At 43.7% G+C, this 26,058-nt stretch overlaps 1 protein-coding gene across 1 annotated transcript in view; it reads right to left on the reverse strand.

Moving 5' to 3' along the window:
* LOC147010848 (transmembrane protein 132E-like) overlaps positions 1-26,058 on the reverse strand; it is a 611,930-nt gene that overhangs the window by 583,163 nt on the left and 2,709 nt on the right. The gene's annotated exons all lie outside the window — the stretch shown is intronic.

Consider the following 26,058-nt stretch of genomic DNA (forward strand, 5'->3'; position numbering starts at 1 on the left):
GTTAGTTAAAACACATTTTGTTGGTTACGTTTCACCTGTCTTGTAATATCTTGTAATTTCTGAAATTATATAAGCCGAGACCCACGTGGCTAACGATGGTGGACCAACACCTTGTTGGACGTCCTGCAAGCAGTGCTGACATGGCGACAGTCAGCCAGATGTGGTCCGGAAATATTGGCTTCATGGGTATAGTCAGAGAACGTTATTTGTGCAGAATCAAAAGGCAAGTTATATTTTGACTAAACATGAAGGTACTCAATGTCATCGGATTGTTAATTGTTTTATTTGATACTGCTTGAAAGGTAGTTCGAGATTCACATAAACGCTGATAGCCAGAGCATCAGAGGCCAGTGCAAGGATAACCATAACGGCACTCGGTAGTTAGGTACGGACAAGCAGAACGAGCTAGGTAGAGCGCATACCTCTGCCAGGCTGAACAGTTTACCTTTTGTATCCCATTGATAGGCCTGTCCTGGATTCAAAACTGGACCAAAATTTAATCAACTTGTTCTTGTCACCTAACTAACTTATCCACAAAATTTTGGCATAACTCTTCCACAATTATTTTGATATCATGCTCTATATCATTTTTGGCACAATCTCTCCAATGGTGAAGAATCACATAAAAATTCTCGGATTGGCATCCGGATCTTCACTAAAATGGAATCAGTTCGTCTTTGTCGCACACCCATCGTGTCCATCAAGTTTCAGCCTGTCCACAACTTTTTGCGATATCGTGCTCACATACAAACAAACAGCCAAACAGGGGTGAAAACATAACCTCCATTCACCTTCGTTGGTGGAGGTCATGACAAGGGTTGCATATGCAGTTCAGGGGGTTCAGTGATAGCTTACTGAATATTTATAAAGGACATCCTGGGATCGCTTCACTCTTTCTTGCAACCACCTCTTTCCCCTCCCCCTCCCCCTTTTTCATCATGTTGTCCCAGCCCTCCCCAGGACTCTGTCATGGCAAGCAGGTGCCATATCTGCATCCGGTTCAAATTTGAGAAGGTGGGACCCATTCCACCAAGTGAGGTATTTGGGTGGATGGTATAGTTGAGCATGCCGGAGTTCAAGTCTGAGGATTTTTTTTCTGTTTAATCTCCTTGGCCCGCAGATTTGATGTGCCCCTCCAGTCCGTTGGAAGGCTTGCCGAGTCCTGCGCATGATGGACTACTGGTTGGTCAGCTTTTTCTCTGGCTGATTGGGTTGTCAAGGCCCTCTCTGACCATGATAGTGTCACGACGGTCTGCTTCTACAATGAGAGAGTAACGTTCATTATTGGTTGTCTCGATATATTGATGTTAAGAACCCACCACGGTTAATCCGAACGGTTTGGGTATATGGACTGCGGCTTGGCAGTATTGTGTTAAGTGTTGGGTCAAGGAGGATGGCACGGTCACCCACATTCCGAATGGGATAGTCATTTGGATGGACCATGGCCAGGTGTTTTATGCAAGACAGCCAAATTTATGCGGCTGTGCAGTCAACTGGTTCACCTTGTGTCTGGGTGCAAAGTACAATTTTGCTCCAAGTGTGGCCATTTGGGATATTTGAGGGAGCACTGCACCGCTCAGGTACAGTGCAACCTCTGTGGTGGATTGGGGCACACCTTCCACTCCTGTGCGTGGAGCTACGGGAGCAAGATGTATCTGAGGGGGAGGGTGGGGGTGTTGCTCCAGGAATGATGAAAGGGGTGGCATCTGCCTTGCCTTGTTTGTTATGCCCCCCTCCCCACATATAAGATGGAGGAGGAGAGGGTCGAGTAGAGGATGAGAGCAGGGAGGAGGCTGCAGTCCCCTCACTCCCAGCAGTGTAGGACCTGGATGTGGTTGCGTTGGGTGCTGGGCCCACTGAGGTAGGAGGGGAGAACATTATGGGAAAGGTAATTTCTCTGGTGGCAGGTTCCGAGGGAACAACCTCCATTCAAGAGACCCCGCCACAGGGGGTTGAAAGCGACAGCTCCTCCTCTGAGGAAGCAGGAATTGACAGAGGAGAATGGACCTTGAACAAGTGCCAGAGGAAGGGCTGGGAGGGCAAAAGACCACCTTCCCTTGGGCAAGGCCCCATAAGGAATTTATCATCTGCGAACCGTCGTGAAGAAACCTGTGGGGCGTAGAGACCCCCGGGCATAAGACGGCCTATTCAGGGCCAGTGCAGAAGGGGTACACAATGCGGCAGATCATGGTGAGGGTTCCCCAAGTCATCGTTCTCTAGATCCTTCCCACTGACTGACGCTCTCGCTCCAAAAGGCAGAGCTCCCCACCCCTCATTTCCCCCTTTTCATTTGCAGTGAAGGCAATGGGGATTGAAAGGGTGGGATAATTGTTTGTGCTTATGAATTTGATTCTTCTTCTCTTTGATTTCTTCCTTTCTTTGGTTTCCTCCTCTTTCTTGATTTCTTCTGGAGTTCTTTCTCTTTCTTCTGTTATTTCTTTTATAATTACTAGCTTTTGAATTCTTGTTTGATTTCTCCTCCTTCCTCTTTTGACTTCTCTTGTTCTGTAATTTATTGTTTTATTTCTTTATTGTTTGTTGTTGTTGTTTTTTTTTGGGGGGGGGGTTCCGAATTTGTTTTGATTTTCTTGTTTGATTTTCGTGTTTTCATTACCTGTCGAGATTTTTTTTTAACCATTTTTTTCTCATTAAAAAGGTGCAGCCATAAACTACTTTCCTGTCCGAGGCTTTCTGTACCCTCTGTTGCAATTGTCTTGCGCATTTTTATTTCCCACATCTTGTCTCTGTTTCTCTTATAATATATGTCCTGTTACTCCTGTGTTTTCATTTGTCTTTCCCTTGCTGCTTCTTCCCAGCCTTCTTCCTGTCTGACGGGCTGGCCTCGCACTTCCTTTATAACCCTGACACAACAATCAAGTGAAATAGTAAATCGTGGAGGCAGAACGTCGGAAATGCAGAGTTTAATGGTATTTTGATGTCACACTTCTCTGCAAATATTGCAGTAATGAGAACTGCACTCTTTGGTGGAGTGCATACCTCTGCTAGGCTGAACAGTTTACATTTTTATCGCACTGATAGGACGGATCTGGATTCGGACCTTAACCAAAATCGAATCAGCTTGTTTTTGTTCCCTAACCAACTAATCCACCAAGTTTTTTTTCATAATCCGTCCACATCTTTTTGAGATATCGTGCTATATATCAGTTTTGGCCCCATCACTCAATGGTAAATAATCACATAACGATTTTAACAAAAACTCTCGTGTCTGGATGTACATTGCAATACTAGACATGTTGATGCTTAATACCATATTGGATGGGACTATCCTCACAATGAGCGAATAAGTGAGTGATGTACAAAAGGTTAATTAACACTGATTGAACATGTCAGAGTGACAGTACTGTACGGACATGCTTAAATATACATTGATGCAAATATCAAATAGGAATACAAACAATGTACATTTATGTAATTTTGAATGATCTGAAACTTTTCGAAGATAATACATACAATGAACATGAAAATATCAAAATGAGTAATGGAGACCAGGGGAGAGGGGGCAGATCCAGATCCCACAGAACTCAGAATCTGTTACCCCCAGGGGTGGATATGTGCAGAAGCTTTTACTGTAGCTCGTTTACATTTAGTGGTAAAACAAGGGGTGGATAGGTGCAGAAGCTTTCACTGTAGCTCGTTTACATTTAGTGGTAAAATAACGGGTGGATATGTGCAGAAGCTTTCACTGAAGCCAAGTCTATATTTTATGGAAAAAATAAGGGGTGGAAAGGTGCAGAAGCTTTTACCATAGCTAGTCTCCATTTAATAGTAAAATAAGGGGTTGAGAGGTGCAGAAGCTATTCCTGTAATCTCATCTATATTTAATGGGAAAAATAAGAGGTGGATAGGTGCAGAAGTTTAAACTGTAGCTCGTTTACATTTAGTGGTAAAATAAGGGGTAGATATGTGCAGAAGCTTTCACTGTAGCCTCGTCTACATTTAATGGAAAAAATAAGGGGTGGATAGGTGCAGAAGTTTTCACTGTATCTCATTCACATTTCGTGGTAAAATAAGGGGTGGATATATGCAGAAGCTTTTACTGTAGCCGCCTCTACATTTTATGGAAAAAATAAGTGGTGGATAGGTGCAGAAGCTTTCACCATAGTTACTTTACATTTAATGGTAAAATAAGGGGTGGATCGGTACAGAAGTTTTTACAATAGCTTGTCTGCATTTAATATTAAAATAAGGGGTGGATATGTGCAGAAGATTTTCCTGTAGCCTCATATACATTTAATAGTAAAATAAGGGGGGGTGGATAGATGCAGAAGCTTTCACTGTAACAAGTTTACATTGCGTGGTAAAATAACGGGTAGATATGTGCAGAAGCTTTTACCATAGCGAGTCTAAATTTAATGGTCAAATAAGGGGTGGATAGGTACAGAAGCTTTTACTGTCGCCTTGTCTACATTTAATGGTAAAATAAGGGGTTGATAGGTGCAGAAGCTTTTACCATAGCGAGTCTACATTTAATATTAAAATAAGGGGTTGATAGGTGCAGAAGCTTTTACTGTAGCTAGTTTACTTTTAATGGTAAAATAAGGGGTGGATATGTGCAGATGCTTTTACCATAGCTAGTCTACTTTTAATGGTGAAATAAGGGGTGGATAGGTACAGAAGCTTTTACTGTCACCTCGTCTGCATTTAATGGTAAAATAAGGGGTGGATATGTGCAGAAGCTTTTACCATACCTCGTCTACATTTAATACTAAAATAAGGGGTGGATATGTGCAGAAGTTTTTACCATAGCTAGTCTACATTTAATGGTCAAATAAGGGGTGGATAGGTACAGAAGCTTTTACTGTCGCCTCGTCTACATTTAATGGTAAAATAATGGGATGATAGGTGCAGAAGCTTTTACCATAGCGAGTCTACATTGAATATTAAAATAAGGGGGGGATAGGTGCAGAAGCTTTTACTGTAGTTAGTTTACATTTAATGGTAAAATAAGGGGTGGATATGTGCAGAAGCTTTTACCATAGCTCGTCTACATTTAATGGTAAAATAATGGGTGGATCGGTACAGAAGGTTTTACCATAGCTCGTCTACATTTAATGGTAAAATAAGGGGTTGATCGGTGCAGAAGCTTTTACCATAGCGCGTCTACATTTAATATTAAAATAAGGGGTGGACAGGTGCAGAAGCTTTTACTGTCGCCTCGTCTACATTTCATGGTAAAATAAGGGGTTGATAGGTGCAGAAGCTTTTACCATAGCGAGTCTACATTTAATATTAAAATAAGGGGTTGATAGGTGCAGAAGCTTTTACTGAAGCTAGTTTACTTTTAATGGTAAAATATGGGGTGGATATGTGCAGAAGCTTTTACCATAGCTCGTCTACATTTAATACTAAAATAAGGGGTGGATATGTGCAGAAGTTTTTACCATAGCTAGTCTACATTTAATGGTGAAATAAGAGGTGGATAGGTACAGACGCTTTTACTGTCACCTCGTCTACATTTAATGGTAAAATAAGGGTTGGATAGGTGCAGAATAAGGGTGGATCCAATCTCTTATCGTTTTCCTTCTTTGAATGCCCCAGTCCTTCATGGGCAGTCTGAAGTCACATAGTGCATCACTGAATTTGGAAGCCAACTTTTTTTGAGGTCAAAAGGTCACTTCAAGGTCAAACTTCAAAAAATCATCAATTTCCATCTGAAAAATAATAAATTTTCATCCCACTGACCTGATCTTTGATTAAAATTGTCAATATTAATCTTAATGAAATGGACGATTTGATGTATCCTTGGCAACCTTTGGAGAGGGGGGTGGATTTTGCAAGTATCGTGCTCTGCACGATGTCTTTTCTTGTTTGTCTGTTTGTGTGCAGGATATCTCAAAAAATTGTGGATGGATTCCAATGAAATTTTGTGGGCAAGTAGGGTGTGTGACGAGGAACCCTCAATGGAGGTGTGTGAAGTGTCTGAAGCCTCAACGGACCCATGTGAGTTTAGCTATTAATCACATACTGTTTGAACGTGACTTGGATCCTGACTACGTCCAACAATTCCGTCAGATACTATTGGAATGTAACTTTTAGACATCACAAGCACCTTAAACCCTTTACCCTCATCTAAACCTCTTCGACTTTTAAGACCTTATACATCCCTTAGGGCTTAGACCTTTTAAAGACTTTGAAAAGACTTTAAAGACTTAAAGGCTTTGTACTTCACACCCCTTCACACCCATTTAAACCCTTGAGACCCCTTGTACCTTCACATCCTTCAGACACCTTAAAGAACCTTGAGACCCCATCACACCCATTAACACCCTTTGTACCCCTTTCAACCATAAGATCCCTTCAAGTCCTTAGCCCCCTTCGATCCCTTCATACCCATTTAGACCTTATTCGATGCTTGAGACACTTTCCACTCCTATAAAAAGCCTGGTGTTGGCTTAGCCATTAAGGTGACTGGTGATCTTAGTGTCTTGACTTTGAGCACCTGTCGTTCCGTTAAAGAACAACAGTTAGGTTGACTCAGCCTGTCGTCCTTCAAAGGTCGGCAAAATCGAGGTCAGCAAAATGAGTATCAGCTTAATGGTTACAGGGGAACTGCATCAGCGGCACAACCACACTTCCAAAAATGATGCAACCAGCAGCCACAGGCTGCATACGAAGCAAGAACACCTTTTTTCCTCTGGTAATTCCTCCATTCAACGAGCAACATCAATACACCTTGTAAGACCCTTTCGACAATTTAAGACACTTTAACATCCTTTGGACACTTTAGATCCCTTTTGCTCTTTCGTCATTAGACCCCTCCAGACCCCTTAGACCCAGTAGACCTTTACACCATTTTGACACTGAGAGATTTTTTTAGACCATATAGACCCTGTGAGACCCTTAAGACACTTTAGACCCCTTAGGAAATTGAAAAAAACATCTCTCCATTTTGTTTGATAACCCAGTCTCAGTGCAGGGAATTTTGTAGTACAACATTGTTGATCCGAGTTGGAAGGTGAGTGATTTTGGTGTGGACTTCACTTCCCAAAGAAGTGCTGCTTGAGATGCCCTGTGACGGACGCAATATGTTGTTGTACAATAATTTAGTGGACATATGTAAATAGTTCCGAGACACCAATTCCTGTGATCAATGCAATGTGACGGGCTTTACTCAGAGTAAAGAAAAATATTCTAACTTGAAGCCAATAATGTGTACTTGTACGATGTTCGATTCCATAAATGCTGCAACATTCTTTGAACTCCAAAATGATAAACTAGGGTCGGTTTATTGTCTGATACAATTTTATGTGGCAAGCCGTGGGTGGAAAATACAGTTGTTACACCTCTAATGACCGACTGGGTAGAGGTGGATGACAGGATAATTGTTTGTGGCCATCGGGAACTTTCATCGACAATGCCGAGGATTTATTCGTCAGTGGGAAAGGATGTATTCGTCAACATGGATGACCTCCCACAGATTGATTGGCATATTGGTCACAGGTTGAACAGATGGGCTGACAGTTATCGCACCAAGTTGGATGGCTGATGTGCACCCGAGAAGAGATCCTGTATCATCCGTATGAGCCACCATTATGTTCGCCACAGTTTTACTGTTGTTATACTACAGACAGCTGATAAACATACCCTGAACAGGTGGAGGAGTGTTTGAACGATATGTGAGGATGACAGTGGCCAACTTGGATAGAGTGTGGTGGTGGCTATCTTGATATAGCCGAGGGTAAGTGTTTCTGGGCAATACATTGAAAAAAGCATCGGAATCGATCATCATTTTCATAGGAATATTCTTGATTTTGTCTGCTATGGTGTCCATCCCCAGTGGGCGATCCGTTCAATGATCAATGTAAGTTTCCGCATGATCATCTTCAGAAGCTATACGCATAAATCCCACAGAGTGATCTCCATAGTTTGTTGTATCCGTGTGGATTTTCCAGTTTCTTGCCATGCAACCTCGGCTGAAATGGTTAGGTTTGTCACAGTTATTGCATGATTTCCCCTTTCTCAGGTCACGGTCACCACCGTGATATGCGGCTCCACAGCCCTAGCTACATTTGGATGTGCTGAACCTTCTCCTGATGTCACCACATTTTGTGTTGTGCTGTTTCCACATAGGCGGCTCATTTGAGTTTTATTGAGAATTCGTTTTGTTATTCAAGTTCACAGCTTCTGTGTTGGGGTTATCCATAGTCCTTTCTACCATTTGTGTGGCTTCAGTCTCGGATATTTCCATTGCCTGAGCTATTCGTAGCATGGTGTTGATGTTTAAATCAGGTTTGCAAAGGTTAGCCCAAGCTATTTGTTTCGTAGCAGGCACCTACCCCTTTCATATTCAAGTCTTCAACCCCTCCCCCCTCCCAAGCCCCCAAGTTCGCAAGCCCCTTCCCAGCCCAATTTGCCTTCTAACTTGCGCAGGTATTGGCAATGCACCCTTATCTTTGATTGTATCTTCTATTACCTCATCGGTGTCACAATGCTCAAAATCACACCTCCTCGCTAACTGCAGAAGTTGGGTTACATAATTGACAATCGACTTGGACGGCACATGTCTGGCCTGGCAAAATACGTGACGTTCAAGTGAAACATTTTGCTGAGGCTCAAAGTTTTTATTAAGTTTTGCGATCACCATGCCAATATCGTTTCCCACACGGTGAGTCTCAACGACAGATTGTACCTCTTCCCCTTACCTCTTTCCTGTTCCCTTGTACCTTGTACCTCTTCCCTGGTGGTGTGCAGCAGGACAGCACACTTTTGTTCATTCTTGGTAATGTTTGCAGTGGCCATGTCATACTGTAATCTCTGGCGCCATTTTGTCCATCACTGTGCATTATTGTGTTTGTCGCCAATGTCCAATAGTCGTTGAGCTGTTAAGTCCAACTTGTGTAGCATTGTTCTCCTCATCACCGAGATAATGTTCTTCCACATCAAGAAACCATTATTCATTTCACACAGTCTTTAATCAAGCTCCAGACCACCACAGAACACCAATGGCCATTTGCCTTCCTCCCTTCTCCCCTTCATTCCCTCCCACATTAATTCTTCATTCCTTCACATGATCTTCCTTATACTAGAACACTATAGCAAATGTACAAAATTCACATTGCTTATTAATAATTACTGATATTTATTTGTTTAATCATGTATATTGATGTTTTCAGGTTATTACAGTTAATAGATGTCATTTTTATGTCCGTGGAAGGAGAGCGGAGACTTCAGAATTAGTGTGTGGCGTAAAGTGCATGTCAATGGTGCAATAAAAAAAATGTACGATAACAGTTTTACTGTTGTTTGGGGTAATTTTGGAATGTGTCACACAGGAGAAGGATCTGGGGGTGGTAATCGATATGGGAGGTAAGCGGGCAGCACAATGCCAGGCAACTATAGGTAAAGCAAATAGGGTTTTAGGTTGTATTCGGAGGGGGATCATATTTATAAATCAAAAGACGTGGTGTTAACATTGTACAGGAATTTAGTGAGTCCACATCTAGACTATTGTGTGCAGTTTTGGTAACCACAGTTCAGGAAGGACATAGATGCCAAAGAGAGGGTTCAGCGCAGGGCTACTAGATTGACTCAGCTATCAGGAGCGGCTGAAGGAGACAGGGCTTTATACACGAGGAGATATGATAGAGATGTTTAAGATAATGAAAAGTATTGATAAAATAAGTGCAGATGAATTATTCAACAGAGTAAACGGTGATAGGACCAGGGGCCGTAGCCTGAGAGTAAAGAAGAGGAGAGTTATGGCGGTGGTAAGGCAGGTGACTTTCACTCAGAGAGTAGTTAATGCATTGAATGGCCTCCCTGGAAAGGTAGTGGCAGCAGAAACAGTAGATAAGTTAAAATTAGAATTAGATAAGTATCTGGAAGTTATGGAGATAGAAGTTATGGAGTTGACAAGACTTTTAGGTAGCTTGAACATTGATAGGTGACTGTGTGCATGTGTGTGGAATGCTGTTGGTGGGGGTCTCATCAAGGGGTGTTGTTAGGGTCAAGGTCTCATCAAGGGGTCTCATCAAGGGGTTCTCATCAAGAACACGTCCTCAACCATCTCTTGGACATACATTTTCCCATCTTGTTCAAATTCACAGAAAGCGAATAATAGCTTACATATGCACGTCATATTTTTATTTTTTTATCGAGATCACACCCAAGATGGCCGACTGGTGGCCATTTCATTACTTAAATGTGTCCCCAACCATTTCTCAGACATGCATGGTCCAATTTTGTTCAAACTTGGCACAAGCACAGTACATGATGGTATACACGTGCACATCACTTAATTTTGTGATCTCATCAAAGATGGCCAACTCATAGATTGGCAGCCATTTTGCTTGTAAAAACCCGATGTTGAACACATCCTCAACCATTTCTCAAACATGCATTTACATATTTACATTTCAACATGCCATATTGTTACTTTGTTCAAACTTGGCACACAGACAAAGAATGATGGCTTACATAAACATGCCATTTTTTTCTCGAGATCAGATCCAAGATGGCCGAATGATGGCCATATTGTTACTTATGCAATCTTGCCCAATCTTCCATGTCACATGACCATTCAAGTCGTTTGCACATTCACATAAATTTTGTAAATATAGGCTAGCCATTTAACTCCAAACTGCAAAATTACTAACACCATGGTGGCTATGATGTTTGATGTCTTTTCTCCTTCTTGCACAAGCAGTCCATGTCGTGAAAAGCAGTCCAGTCCATGTTGGTCGACTTCCGGTTCTGGGTTTGGAGCGTCAGCAAGTCTCCTTCAGGGCTCTCTGCCGACGATCTCAAAGTTAAGTTTCCGGTCATTATTTGTCCCATTTTAACTGTTTATTTTCTCACCTACATGTTACTCTGTGTTCCGAGTTCGGTTTTGTTTCAAAAATCGTGCTATTTTGTGAGTTTTCATCAACCTTTTCTTCCAGGCGCTTGAGGCCTACCCATCCTTCCCATCGGTGTACTATCATGTTTATTTGTATTTTCTCCCCATTGCCTTCAATTTCTGTCTTCCCCACTTTCCCAGCGTCCCCCATCCCTCCTGGCTAAACACTATTTCTTGTTTTAAATCCCCAAAAAATTAAAAAAAAAACCTTTCTCATTGCACACTCACGATTCTCGATCCTTCTTCTACTTCCTCCTCTTCCTCCTGCCGGCACACAATCTTTATTCTACTGAGCTGACCCTCTCTCAACATTACCTTCACGATTTCTTCCTACAACCTTCCATTCCTGAATCTTACCTTTTCTTCAAAAATACATCAAAAAATAAGAATCTTCCTTGTATCCTTTCGATCTCGACACTTCCTGTAACCACGTGTCTCTGTCTACTCTTCTTAGTAATTTTCACCGATCCAGCAGTTTCACACTGTGTTTACCGGTCCAAATTCACCACACACTTCCACGATTTTACTTCAACCTTCCCTTTTCCGAATGTTACGCGACCTTATTTTTAAAAAAAAATTTCACTTTTGACTATACACCTCCCAGAGCCAAGTGCCTCTCCCATAACCACGTGATCTGTTTACACCCGTTTACCGATCCAATTTCACCTCACGATTTTTTAGACAACACTTCCATAACGTAATCTGATGAAAACTCTCTCAAACAATAATAATAAGAAGAATAAAAACGATCGCTTATAATGCTTCATCTTCCTCTTTCAAACATGTGGTACTCTTTACTGTATCATAATGCACTACTCTTCTACTATTTCAACAGACTGCTCTCAATTTGACCTTTCCTTCATACCTTGCTTCAAAAATCTAACTGTTACAGCGTTTATTCTCTCCATTCTCTGGATTCGCCTTGATTGCATCGCTCAAGAAATGTGTTTAATCGCATCTCTGACAGATTTTAAAACCAAGACCGATTTTTTTAAATTTAACAATTTAAAACCCCAGTTTGCAATGAATGTTCGCTTTCCATCAACCATTCTTTTTTTTTCCATTTTCAGTGCCAACTCACCCCTCTCACTCTCAAGGCAACCATCACACTCTTCCCCTCCAAGCCTCCCTCTCACCTCTCTCAAAAACTCCCCCTCACCTTTCTCCCTCAACTCTCCCCACTCACCCTTCTCCCACCAATCAGCCCCCTCACTCACCCCTCTCAAAGTTGCCCCCTCTCATTCACAAATCTGCTTGCTTCCACTGCCCTCTCACATCTGTCTCTTCACTCCACCTCCTCAAATCCTCAACTGCCTTCTGCGCCTCTCTTGTCCCCCCTCTCCCCCAGCATCACAAAGCCTTTTCTCCTCCTCATCTGGCCCACTCCCTGAGTTATTCTGCAATCCCCCACACTCTTTCAACAACCCTCCTTACCCCCCCCTCGTCCCTTGTCCTACCCTCCCCCTCCCCTCCCAACCCCTGCACCCAAAGCCTCCTCCCCTCCCTCTTCATTAACAGTGTGGACCTCAAATATCCGGGGGATTCACTCAAACCTTTCAGATCTTTCCATACAGGTTGCCATAGACAAACCAGACATAATCTGCCGAACACAAACTTTCCTCTCCCAAGACGTGTCTGACTCCCAAGTATCTCTCCCCGGTTACTCCCTCCTCCGGTATGACAGATCTGAGCCTCATCCTGGTGGAGGAGTTGCTCTCTTCATCAAAGACTCTTCCTCACTCTCCATGCACTGCCCTCACTCCCCACACCCCCAGGAATACCTCTGGCTACGGCTTCCCCTCCACTCCCACCTCCTGTTTATTTGTGTACTGTACCATCCACCAAACAGTGATGACTCCATCTACACCTCACTATCCGAAAACATGGACCAACTTCTATCTTCTCATCCAAACTCTCTCTTCCTCATATGTGGCGACTTCAATTGTCATCATGCCAGTTGGCGAGGTGTGGGTACCTCTCTCATCTGCCATGGCACCTCAGCAAAAGCTTTCTGCGACTCATTGGGACTGACTCAATCGGTCAACTTCCCGACCCGGATCTCAACCAATGGTACTCCATCTCTTCTGGATCTGATTTTGACAAATTTCCGTGACAATATCTGCTGCTCTTCCTCCGCTCCAATCGGTTATTCTGACCACGTCCTTGTCAAAGTGGACATCTTTCTGGCTAGTATCAGAGAAACACCTCACCACCGTCGAGTCTGGCATTTCACTCAATCTGACTGGCAGGGTCTCCAAGCAGCCAAAGTTATAGACTGGTTTCCTTTCGCTACTTTCTCCAATATCAACTCATCCTGTGAATTCTTTCAAATAAACTTTGCCTCCCTCATGCACAGATTTATCCCCTCTCGTCTTCAGCTGTCCTACCCTTATTCCTGCCATTGGTTCAATGAAGCTTGTGGCGAGGCAGTTGTCCTGGAACCACTTGCCTTTGCCTCATGGAAAGCAAACCCAACTGAGGGTAATCTCAGTTCCTTCCATAAAGCTCGGAACAAGTGTGTATCTACCCTCAGGAGAGCCAGAAAACAACATCTTTCAAGCTCAAGTTCGAACTCTCAAACCTCTCTCCCCCCTCAAAATCCTGGTGGCATCTAATCAAATCTGTTTCTCATGTATGTTCCCCCTCCTTCCCCTCCCTTACCTCAAATGGCCACACTGGTGATACCACACGTGAAAAGGCTGAATGCCTAAACTCGGTGTTTGCAGATAAATTTTGTGTCCAAAACGCATCGCTTTCTCGACCCACCTTACCCAGTCACACCCAACTGTCCCTGGACTCTGTGTACTTTTCTCCTGACAAGGTGGAGAGCTTGCTCTCAAACCTCGATTCAGAATCTGCAACCGGTCCAGACGGCATCAGCCCACGTGTCCTAAAAACCTGTTGTTCTGCTCTTGCTCACCCTCTGTCTGTTCAATTCACCCTCTCATGTGCTCAAGGTCATCTGCCATCTGCTTGTAAATCAGCAAACATCGCTGCTCTGCATGAAAAGGGTGCAAAAGCAGATCCCTGCAACTACAGACCAATCAGCCTTCTGCCAATCATCAGCAAGGTTATGGAATCCATCATCGCTTCAGACATTAAATCCTTCCTCTTCTCCAATGGCTTAATTTCCGATCTTCAATTTGGTTTCAGACCAGGTCACTCTACCCTGGATATGCTGCTTCTGCTCTCCCAACAATGGATGGAGGTCCTTAATGCCGGACATGAAATAAGAGCCATATCCCTCGACGTATCGCTTGCTTTTTATACGGTCTGACACCTTGCCCTGCTCACCAAACTCTCTTCCTATGGTATCCAAGGCCATCTCCACTCAAGGCTCGCAGACTTCCTCTCTTGTCACAGTCAATGTGTGGCCCTAAATGGAGTTCTTTCATCCCCTCTTCCTGTCCAGGCTGGAGTTCCTCAAGATAGCGTTCTGGGCCGTGTTCTTTTTCTGGTTTTCATCAATGATCTCTCCAACTCTCTGGAAAATCCTCTTTTTCTCTTTGCTGATGACTACCCTGTGCCATACCATCTGTCATCCCTCAGACCGGCAAGCAGCAGCTTTTTCGCTCACTGCAGATCTGGGTAAAATCACAAACTGGTCCAACACGTGGAACATGTCTTTCAATCCGGACAAATCACACACTCTCACTATGTCTCTCCGAAAGGACTGTTTAGAACCCTCCACCCCACCCCCCCATCCACTTTCTCAACATCCTCTGGAAGAAGTCTTTTCTTTCAAGCTTCTGAGTCTCACTATCTGCCATGAGATTTCCTGCGAAAACGACATTTCAAACCTGGCCGCCAAAGCCAGTCGTCGTCTGGGAATCCTCCGTCATGCAAAGTCCTTCCTTGGCCCACCTGAGCTCCTGACCACTTACAAAGCCTTTGTCCGCAGCTTGATGGAGTACTGCTTTCCCCTCTGGGCTGGTGCTCCTGCCTCCCACCTTTCTCGGCTTCACGCTGTGGAAACCAAGGCATTTCAAATCATTGGCATCTCCCGCGATGAGGCTGAGCCTTTGGGCCTCTCACTCTCTCACCGCAGGCTGGTGGGTGGTCTTTATGTTTTCTACCGTCTCCTCTCCAGCCTCACCCCCCCAGCCCGCTCTCTCTCTCTCTCTCTCTCTCTCTCTCTCTCTCTCTCTCTCTCTCTCTCTCTCTCTCTCTCTCTCTCTCTCTCTCTCTCTCTCTCTCTCTCTCTCTCTCTCTCTCTCTCTCTCTCTCTCTCTCTCTCTCTCTCTCTCTCTCTCCTCCCCCCCCCCTTTGAGATCAAACGCTCAGGGTTAAGGGGGCATATGAACTGGACGGGGGGGGGCAATTATTATATTTAATATTTTTGATAACCCGGCATACTATTGTATTCATGCAGCATTGACACATCTATACTGAGGTTGCTGTCACATACTAACCAAATTGATCTCAGCTAGATTTAATATGTTCCGATGTATTTGGCCTAAAATTATTCAAATGCAGGAGAGCCGCAACAAACTGGCACATTCACAATGCAGATATTCAATGATTAGACAATTGGCACCAATTCAGGTGCACTTATACAAGGTGTTGTCAAGAATTGGCATTAGAAAATTAATATACCAGAGATACAATGACTAAACGGGCGAGGTTGGCACCAGAATCAGTGCACTTTGAAATAAGATAGAGTAGGCTATGACCTGCGATCATCACGTTAAACTATCAACAGCAAATACGACCAGCCTGAAGATACCACAAGGTCCGCATTTAAAGCAGTCAATTACACAGAGGTAAGGTTATCCACAAAGCACTAGATATGGGATATGCAAAGCACCAAACACAACATTTAACTTAAACATCAGAGGTACAAAGCAGCCGACCACGGCGGGTGCTGACCACAACCACACTGCAACCACAACCACACACGCATCACCAGCAGTCACACACAATCTGAACTCCTCGTATAGTTTTTATACCGCTGTAGTCGCTGTCAGAAGAGCTGCAGGCGACGTGTCTCAGTGTGGAATCTTCTGAGGACCTTCTCCTTCCATTCATTCAGGCATTTACGTGTGAGGTCTCTCTCGAAGACCAGCCGTACCAGTTGTGCCTTGCTGCATGGCGCATGGACCGTCGATGGTCAGTGAAGACATTCCTCAATGTTGAGAATGAGTTTTCACACATGGCAGTGGATGCACCAAGTGTTAGTCCAAGTCTCATAGCAGTCACCACACTTGGCATGGCTTCCAGCGTTTTGTGGTATGTTGAGAGGAGTTTTTGTGTTTTCCATCTCTCGTTTGGCTGCTTTTCTGTCTGTGTGCGAATAAACTGCTTTGCAACCACACACTCCGTTTCACTGATGGTTGACTTTGTTAATGTCATGATGTGCTGGAGCAAGTGGGGATCCAAAAACGTGCCATTTTCAGGATTCAAGGCAGCGAGTGAACGGGCGAGTTGTGTGTTGCGCTCACTGAAGCGCTGAGCGATCTCTCCAAGCACAGTGTCAATTGCGCTGTAAAAAAACCCTCTGCAGTTCCGTCTTGTCATTGTCGTTGTTTTGTCCTGTAGTCTCCAAAACTACAAACTGTTCCAAGTTCTTATGCATTGTGCGTGTCCGTTTTGGTGGTGCAGGTGTAGAAGTGCGAGCATCGTTGGCCTTGTTCTACAGATCAGTGAACTCATCCTCAGAGTGGAGTTTCTTCACGCACTCTGAAGCACTTGCCACCAGTTGAAACCCCGTGAGCAAGTCCATGTCCTCTGCCTGCAAGAGTCTGTTGGGGCCATTTAACAACATCAGCAGTTTTTGTACAAAGATAGCAATGAACATGAAGGCAGGCCCAGAGACTTCCCACAAAAGCCCAATAGCCTCCATCCTCATCTCTGCACCGGAGGCGCGCTCTGCATCAATCTCTGACAGTAAGGATGTGATATCCTTAAAAGATCCTATGATCACAGACACGGTGGCTAAATGTCCCGTCCACCTTGGATCAAGAAGTCGTTTTAACCGCTCACCTTTATACTGTGCAGCAACAGTGGGCTTTCTGAAGAATTTGTACAGGCAACAACAAACCTCGAGGAAATCAGTGACAGCTTTCTCTGCTGCCAGTGCGTGGATAACTACCAGATGGAGTTGGTGATTTAAGCAGTGCACATAGGGGATTTCTCTTTCCAATATCCCTTGCAACAACTTTTGTACCCCACCGTGCTTCCCAGCCATTACTGAAGCCCCGTCGTACACCTGACTTAATATTTTTGACGTGTCAAGTCCTGTTTTTGTCAGCTCTGCAATTATTAGGTCTGTCAATGTTTTTGCATCTCCAGCGTTGGCTGTAGCTATTGTGAGTAGACGCTCTGTTACTTCATTTGATGCCGATACAAAGCGAATGATGATTGATATGTTCTCACATTCAGTGGGGTCCCTCGTCCCATCCACCTTGATGGTAAAACACGATGTGCCGACTTCTTCCACGATGGCATCCGTCACAACATTACTCAATGTGCAGATCAGTTTATTCTGCATTTCCGGACTAGTATAGCTTGCGTTTTGTGGGATATGCTTTATTATTTCGGCTAGCTCGGTGTCTTTTTTGAGTGTGTAGTTTAAAAGCGAGAGGAAGAGCCCACTGTGCCCGTCTGACATATCTTCAAAATTATCAAGGCTCCCTCTAAAAGGTATCTGATTTTCGGCGAGAAATTCCACAACATCTATAAGAGCAGACACATAGTACCGGTTTCTATTTAGCTGGTCAGCATTGAGGAGTGTGGAAATCTCTTCACCACAATCGATGCGCCTCTCATTCTCCTTCCACCTTAAAACACAAGTTAAATGTTCCTTTGAAGTTCCGTGTTTGTGAAACCCCCTGCCCTTCTCAATGGCATGTTTCCAATTCCGGTAGCCTCGCACTGTGAAAGTAGAGTCCACTGGGCTGCGTGCAATGTTAAACTTCCAACATGGATAGCAGAATGCTGCATCTGTCTGCACACTGTATTCCAGCCATAAATTAGTCTGGTACCACGAGGACACAAACGAGCGACTCTTGTTCTGCAACAGATGGCCAGGGTACTACTGTAGAACAACTTGATTCGGTCTCTCACTTCCAAGACCATCGGGAAGTGGCTTGACAGTCACACCCGATCCCGAGGGTGCCGCCGAGCGTGGAAACTCGGCTGTCTGCGCTGGGGCTCCAGCCGCAGGACTGATGTTGCTGGCTTGGCCAGGTTGGCAAGCTTCTGTCGGTATTTCATCGACATGATAGTCTCCTTCTACAACATGTCTTTCATCATCTTCTTCATTTTCGTCGGTTGCATTTTTTCCTTTTCTGAGCCATTTTCATATATCCATCATCCACGTATTTTTCTCCTGCTGTGAGCTCGCGCTCTGTGATTCGTCCCTCGTGACTCGCGACATTTGGCGGTTGACGGTTTCATTTATTAAATGATCCATGCATCAAAAACAGGTTTTATTTGCATAATTTCAAATGTAAGCACGATTGCAAACAACCATGTTTTTAATTTTTATTATAAAATTACTTTTGTAAGATGGAGGGTTGACGGGTTGTGAAGGTCACGCGGTGCACGTGCACTTCATCTTTAATGTAAATTTATGTCTTTTCCTTAATCATATTATGACTATATTACATTTATACCTAACTTACAACCAAGCAGGTAACCTGCTCAATGGGGCCTCCATATCGAAGACGCTGATTGGCTATTCCTTAAAACTAAATGATCCATGATATGTATGTGTATATATATATATATATATATATATATATATATATATATATATATATATATATATATATATATATATATATATATATATATATATATATATATAACCACCCACAGCATCGACATTCGACACGAGGTCTTGCGGCTGTCTGTCGTCTTGGCTGCTGGCGTTGGTGCTTGCGTTATTATCTTTTATCTAGTGGTCTTGGACTGTATTGACTTGCCAATTGCTTTTGGAGATGTGCTGGGAAGCGCACATTTATCTCTTGACTGTTATTCAAAGAAGGATATTATTAAAGAACAGTTTATCCAAGAAGGCCTTTTTATTCACCACGTTGAACATCTGGAATAAGGGTTTTAGTTCACACAGGTGAACTCTTAAACAGCAAGGAGTTCACAGTGGGCACTTGTCCTTAAACACTAAGTTGTTCACAGGGTGCAACAGGGCATAAATGGGTGGCGTACAAGTGGGGGGCACCAGATGCGCCATGGGGGGGCGGGGCAGTGCACCCAAATGCCCCCCCCCCCAAGCGACGGGCCTGCATGGACGCCAATACCTCAACCGCGTGGCATCAGATCCTCCTGTCTCGAATCAAGTTACCTAATTAACCACGCGGTTTCGACTGCTGGGGAACCACGCCCTCGGTATGCCTTGCCCGAACCGGATCACTCTACCAACTACCTTTCCGGATCGGATGCAGTCGGATGTTGCGAGTAGGAATGGATTATCGGGAATAAAGACCCGGCTAAACTTAGATCAGAACCATGCTGGACCAATGGAGGAAAAGACAAGGATGAGCAGGGAACATTTCTACAATTATTTATTTACAATAAGTGGGGAAAAGCATGTGGCACAACAAAAAGGTTTATTGGGGATGTAATGCAGGGAAAGATGAGAGAGGTGTGGTGCGACAATTATACAAGCAACTTACAAAAGCAGACAGAGCAGACAAGACACAAGATTAATAAAAGCAACAACAATCACAACAATGAAGATCTTATACAGGCTTATCTAACGGACAGGCGCCAACACACTCAGACACACACTCAGACAAAAATAAACCCAATGAAAGGCAAAGGACTTTTGCAGCCAGGGAGGGAGGGAGTTGAGGTCACAGTTTTTGGTACCTGAGCATTTCGGGGGAAGGGATGCTCCGTGGTGCGGCACCCGACAAAAGCTGTGCAGTTCGGTCCACCGCCACACGTGTGGTGATCTTGTCTGCAGCAGAAGCTTGAGTGGAGGAGAGCGGAGTCCAAAATGGCGAGAGTTGAGCAGTAGCAGGACCAGACAAGAGGTTTGGTTGAGGTCGTGTGGGTGGGCGAGGACCAGTACAGTAGGCGGGCCATCGAGGCAAGACGTCGGCAGAGCCAGACAGGAGGAACACTTTCACAACAATTCTCTTCAACCTCTCCAACTTACAATTCTCTTCAACGACCAAACAACTCGCAATTCTAACTCGACCCAACTCTGAGGATTGCTCCGTACTTTATAGATCACGGAGCTCGGGGAGGAGCCATGGCGAAACTGAAGTCATCGTCCGATCTGAGCATTCTGATTGGACCGGGCCTTCATGTGGTCTGCATTTCTGGGCAGGGTTTTGGCCAGACTCTAGTTTGTCCCACCCACCTGGGTGCAAAACGAACGTGATTCACCGCCAACGTCTGGTTCGGAGTAGACGGTGGAATACTCAAAGTGCCGGTCTACTCCATGGTGCACGTTGCGATTTTTCCTCAGAAGCGATCGTTGGGGAGGGTACCGTGGGTTGTCACGCTGTGGCAAGCGAGACGAGGGGCGAGCAGGCAGAGGGTACCGTGGGTTGTCATGGATTTTGCCTCAGAAATGAAATTGAGTGGGGATAAAATAAAAGGGAAAAATTATTTAATCACATAACTAAAGGCCATCACAATGCACCCCCGTGTCTTCCCACTAAACACAAGGAAGGAATCTAACGACACGTATATTAATGGAATAACTGACTCAGGACAATTGTATGTTGTATGCATATGGTTCCAAGAACCGTACCAATATATATGTATATATATATATATATATATATATATATATATATATATATATATATATATATATATATATATATATATATGTATGTATCTATATATATATGTATATATATATATATATATATATATATATATATATATATATATATATATATATATATATATATGTATACATTGGGGAGGAGCCATAAAAGAGATGTATACCCTGGTTAAAATTGGTGTACCATATCCCTGTGTCGTAAGAGGCGACCAGGGTTGCGTCAGGAAGGGCATCCGGCGTAAAACATGTGCCAAATCTCTATGCGGATCATACGGATGATCCGCTGTGGCGACCCCTAACGGGAGCAGCCGAAAGAAGAAGAAGAAGAAGAGATATATACATTGTAAAGTAATGAAAGTTGTTAATGATAAACGTGACCCTATATTTAGGTGACGCATCCCTCAAAAGATACATAAAGAGTGAATGATAACATCCCTGGTGGCTAAATTTGAGAAACAATTTTAAATTCATAAGAATATTTGTGCAACAATCTTCTCGTAATCTAGCAATTTTGAAATCCAAGAAACACTCACATTCACTTCTCTAGTCATCATGAATTCCTTATTTTGATTTCATTTGACGTCCTGACAGGAGAATGACACAAAGCCCTCGAAATGCACACGTCCAAAGGACTATACACCCTCCTTTGCCTGCTCAACAAGATTTCATGGAACACTCTGCCCGTCACAATTACCGATGAGTGGGTCGATGAGTGCACCGGACTCCTCAATTAAAACCTGTGAAGGTTCTAATTTGTGCGAGAAAAGTGGGCAAATTGATAAACTCGAATGAGATAAAAGTCGTAACAAGGTGTCCATGGGGGCACCTCTGGATGGATTACGTTGTGGTGAACCAAAAGAGTATGGAACATGCAATAAATGGACTGACGGAAAATGGATGAGTGAAATGGAGGCAGACGTTCTATCGCTTGGTACATGTTTTCCTGTTGTCTCGGTGATATCGGATGTTTTGTCCGTGGATGAGGGATCGAAATTGAGCAGAATCGTCCCTTTAAATATTAAGCGTGGTTACATATGTCTCGGAAACACGCAAAACCCAGTGGTTGGGGGGGGGGGGGTGTTCTGCAAACAAGCTACAACCCTTGAAATACAGATCAGCTGTTGTGATGCCAAGCAGGCTGACAGCTCGTTAAAGTGCATCTCAACCCAAGGAGTACAAGACCATTAGCTTGGCCAGCTATGGGAGAAGAATGTTGTTTTGCAATGTGAAAACACAATGGAACATGGAAAGAGTGGTTGGCAGAAGGATTGATTTTTTTTTCCTGCGTTTGTGTTTAGCATTCACGGTATTTTGTAGTTACAGTGGTGAAAGTCCATAACAGCTGTGGTGAGGAAGGCAAGATGGACACAAGAGATGCTCTTGATGGATAAGAATGTAAAAAGTGGAATAAAGTGGCCAATATTTTTTTGGGGGGGGCTGTGGGGTAATGATTAGAGGGTTCTTTTTTAATATGGGAGGTCGGTGGTTCAAACCCCAGCACAGTCATACCAAACACTTTTAAATTGTACATGCTGCTTCCTTACTAGAGTCTCACCGTTTGAAAGGATAGAGCAGGGACAAACAACCCTAAGTTAGTAATAATAGTGCAGGCTTTGAGGGTCCTGATGGCCTCCCCCTGCGTCCAAAGTTCCTTGTAAAGGAAATCGTATGATATTATTATAACCTCTGCCACGACATTTGATCCACTTGAACCGAGTTTTGAACAGACTATGCTGGGATATCAGAAAAGCAAGGGGTTTATGGCGAGCACATAAGCAGGTTTGGGATATTGTGTAAATTCTTATGCACATTTCAATCAAACTTTATTACCTCCACCACCAAAGGTGAGCGGAGGTTATGTTTTCACCCCTGCCTGTCTGCCTGCTTGTTTGTCTGTGAACAGAATATCTCAAAAGGTTGTGGACGCATTCGGGAGAAATTTGGTGGACAGGTTGGGTGGACAGATCCAGATCTGATGATTTTTTTTCTCTTTTTTAAGTGATTCTTCACCATTGAGAGATTGGGCCAAGAACGATTTATGCATATCATGATACAGAGTTTCAAAAAGTTGTGGATGAGTTATGACAAAACTTGGGGAATGAGTTAGGTTAAGTGACACAAACAAGCCGCTTAGATTTTGGTTCAGGTCCGAATCCAGATGTACCCTATCAGTGGGATACAAAATGTAAACTGTTCAGCCTGGCGGAGGTATGTGCCCTACCGAGTGCCGTTCTTGTTTGATATTGCTTTCAACTAGAAGAGAGTGGTTTGCTATACATCGTTATTGGCTTTCTTTGTTACATTCCTGGTACGTATGCTGACATGTTCGCACTCAGGAGACTGCGATTACTACTTTCATTTCAATGTCGTGGCACAATTGTAGTCTTTGCCAAGCACATTTCTGTGCCTGAGCCAATACCTTAACAGCTCTGTTGTAACTTACCTATCCAAATGGTGATGTACTCTATCATTGCCAATAAGAGAGTAAATTCTGGTGTTTATTGAATGAGGAATGCATTTGGAGGTTTCCCATTTCCTTTTTGTCGAAGCCAATGGCAAGAATTTGCAAATTGCTCAGGAAGCCTCATCTTGTACGTACGTGTCTCCCACTTGTTACCATTGCAGCATCATACTGCCGATATGGCACCGTGATGTTTCCATAGACATTACCATTTGGTTGGCAGTGCCAACCTCTTCTTGGGAACACACTGGCCTCACCTTTTTTAATCACCCACGTTTTATTTAAGGCCTGTAAACGAGGACTTTAACATCACTCTGCAAGTTGTATTCTCGGACTTAAAACCACACCTGTAAAGCGCTGTGATCACCTGTGTGGCCAGGTGCATATTCTGATTGAAGTCAAATCAATCAATATAAACGACTATCAAGTCCACTTCCTCTGAGCTATCCGATCAGGTCAAGGTTCGACACCCAGTATGCAAATGTAGATTTTAAACACCTTTGTTCTACCCTTAATTGCTTTCATGATGCACAATACAACGGTTAAACACCTGGGCAGACTTCATGGGTTCACGGCCTAGTCAGCGGATTTATTCTGCTCAAGAAACGGGATCAAGAATACCATCTTTGATTCCACTATATATGTAAATAATCTGTAAAAATTGTTAAGCTAATAATACAATTTCAGGCTTTTGGTAAGCATACGCGAATTAAAGAATATGCATGAAAGCCGGGATTAAAATTTTGCACGAATGCAATGGCATTCACAAGATTTCACCTTCTGGCCTCTGTGCCTTTTGGACACAGTAGTGAGATCAAACTCAAGGATCTCAGAGCGTGAAAGTGAGGATTACAGCTGATAGCGGTGACCAATGGCCAGTGAAGTCGATTCCCAATGTATCCACCACAGCCATTGCATCTCAATTGAGTGCCACTTACCATGAGGGTGAGAGGGCTAGAAGGGACAGTTTCCCGCAGTGAACATCATGTTCAGGATCGGTACATTTGACGTGTCTTGATTAAACAAGTCATATTTTGTTGAGAATTAATTAGCAACACATCGAATAGGTTTAAGACGATCGTCGCATTGCACATGGTTCTATGTGAAGTCAAGCAGTGCCTCCTTCATCATTAAGGAGAGATGACTTCTTTTGAACCTGAATATTTGGATTCTCAGAATATTGTTGCAAAATCTCCTTCAAAGATGCAACTAGTCACTAACACTATGTCAATTCACTGACAGCCTCTACTTTAGGTTTTGATCCACTCATGACGTCACTGTACACACCTGTAATCAAGGGGAAGGGCATTTTATGTTATTAAGGTGCAGGATTTGTCTCTGGATAACTTTCAAGCTGATAAAAAGCTTGAGCAATTCGATGATAATGCGACTTTGAAAATGTGTTGTTTCTTTGCTTCTTCCAATCTATTTGACCAGACTCGGTGGTGGAATGGTTTGAGTGTCTGCTCTGAGTCTGGGAGGACGGTTGTTTAAACCCTGGCCGTGTCTTACCGAAGGCTTTGCATGGTACATCCTGCTTCCTTCCTTGATGCTCAATCGGCATTTTAAAAAAGATAGAACACAGACAACCAACCATAAGTCAGTAATAATAGTGCAAGCTTTGATGGGCCTCATGGCCTCCTCCTGCATCAAAATTCTTGTAAGGGAACTAATATTATTCTCATATAGTTATCAGGCCAAGGGGGAACAGCAAACATTCACTAATTATCTTGGTTTATGAGTGACATTAATTTGAACTCCCTCTTTAGAAAACAACGACAATATTGCGCAATCAGTATCATCAAAAGTCAGGTCACTCTTTTGGGACTGCCACTGGTAACATGTAACCCAGTGCTACCTGCCGCATGGTCAGGTTGGCGGTGACTAACCCGATACCTCTCACTGGCTTTGACAGTGGGGAGGGTGACTGCGACACCCTGCCAGGACTAAAAACACCATCTTGACAAAGGGCGGGTGAGCTCCCTTCGGGACCAAGAGGCCATCCAGTGAGGAGATGTCTTCTAAAAGAACACCCATCTGGATTGGACCGGTTTGTGGCAACTCAGTTAGCCGACAGGCGCAGTGGGACCCTTGATGTGAGGCGGATGAGCTAGAATTACTCAACGGCAACCATCAAAAGGCGGATGAGCTCATATTCAGCCAACGGCAACCACGAAACTGCATCCGTGGAGGAGAGGATGGCTATACAGTGTCGCCAAAGCTGTGGAAGGCATTTTCTTCATCCGGTGGATGGCACTCCAGTCCAATTCTTCCCCAACCACTTTTGTCCATTTTCATGGTATAAGTGGGCACTGATATTTGTTGTCATTGCTTTTTTTGTAAAATTTTAAAATTAAAATAAAATATTAAACTAACGACCGAATGCAGGCATTATTTTGTTCACCATTGAATACCAAAGGATATGACAAATCAGGCATCATGGCCATATGTCTTCGTGCGATCCCTATTAATCCCCCGCATAATTGAACACCTGCCCAGGTGCATGTGACGGACAAGGCGCAAAGCGCACGCTACTGCAGCATCTGCTGCAGCACCTGGAGATGCTCGTGAGTTGCTGCAGCCGAAAGATCCGCAAATTACTTGCAATTTGAAGGCGCTCGTTAGGAGCTGGTGTATGCTGGAGACACGCATCGCCTAACCTGACCTTTCCCTCGCCAGAAAAGAACAAAACAATACAAAGCCTGCTGACTGATGGCAAAGGAGAGAGTTTTGCTTATTTCAGCAGCTAGCAGGTGAGACATTTCATTCCATGGACGCTGAACAGTAATGGCAATCCATCTGCAGTCGAAGCACAAAGGCCGGAGGAAAATGGCCATAGGTAACGAGGAATGCAGTGGGAGTGGTTAAGTATACAAAGGTCACGATCAATGCACAAAGTTAGCGGTTTAGTGCGCAAGAGCTTCGGTTTGACACACATAGGCTGTGTTGAAATTCACAAAGGTCAAGCTTTAA

Source organism: Eptatretus burgeri, chromosome 16 (genome assembly GCF_056783735.1).
Source record: "Eptatretus burgeri isolate ZD-2024b chromosome 16, Ebu_testis_v1, whole genome shotgun sequence".
Lineage (NCBI taxonomy): Eukaryota > Metazoa > Chordata > Myxini > Myxiniformes > Myxinidae > Eptatretus > Eptatretus burgeri.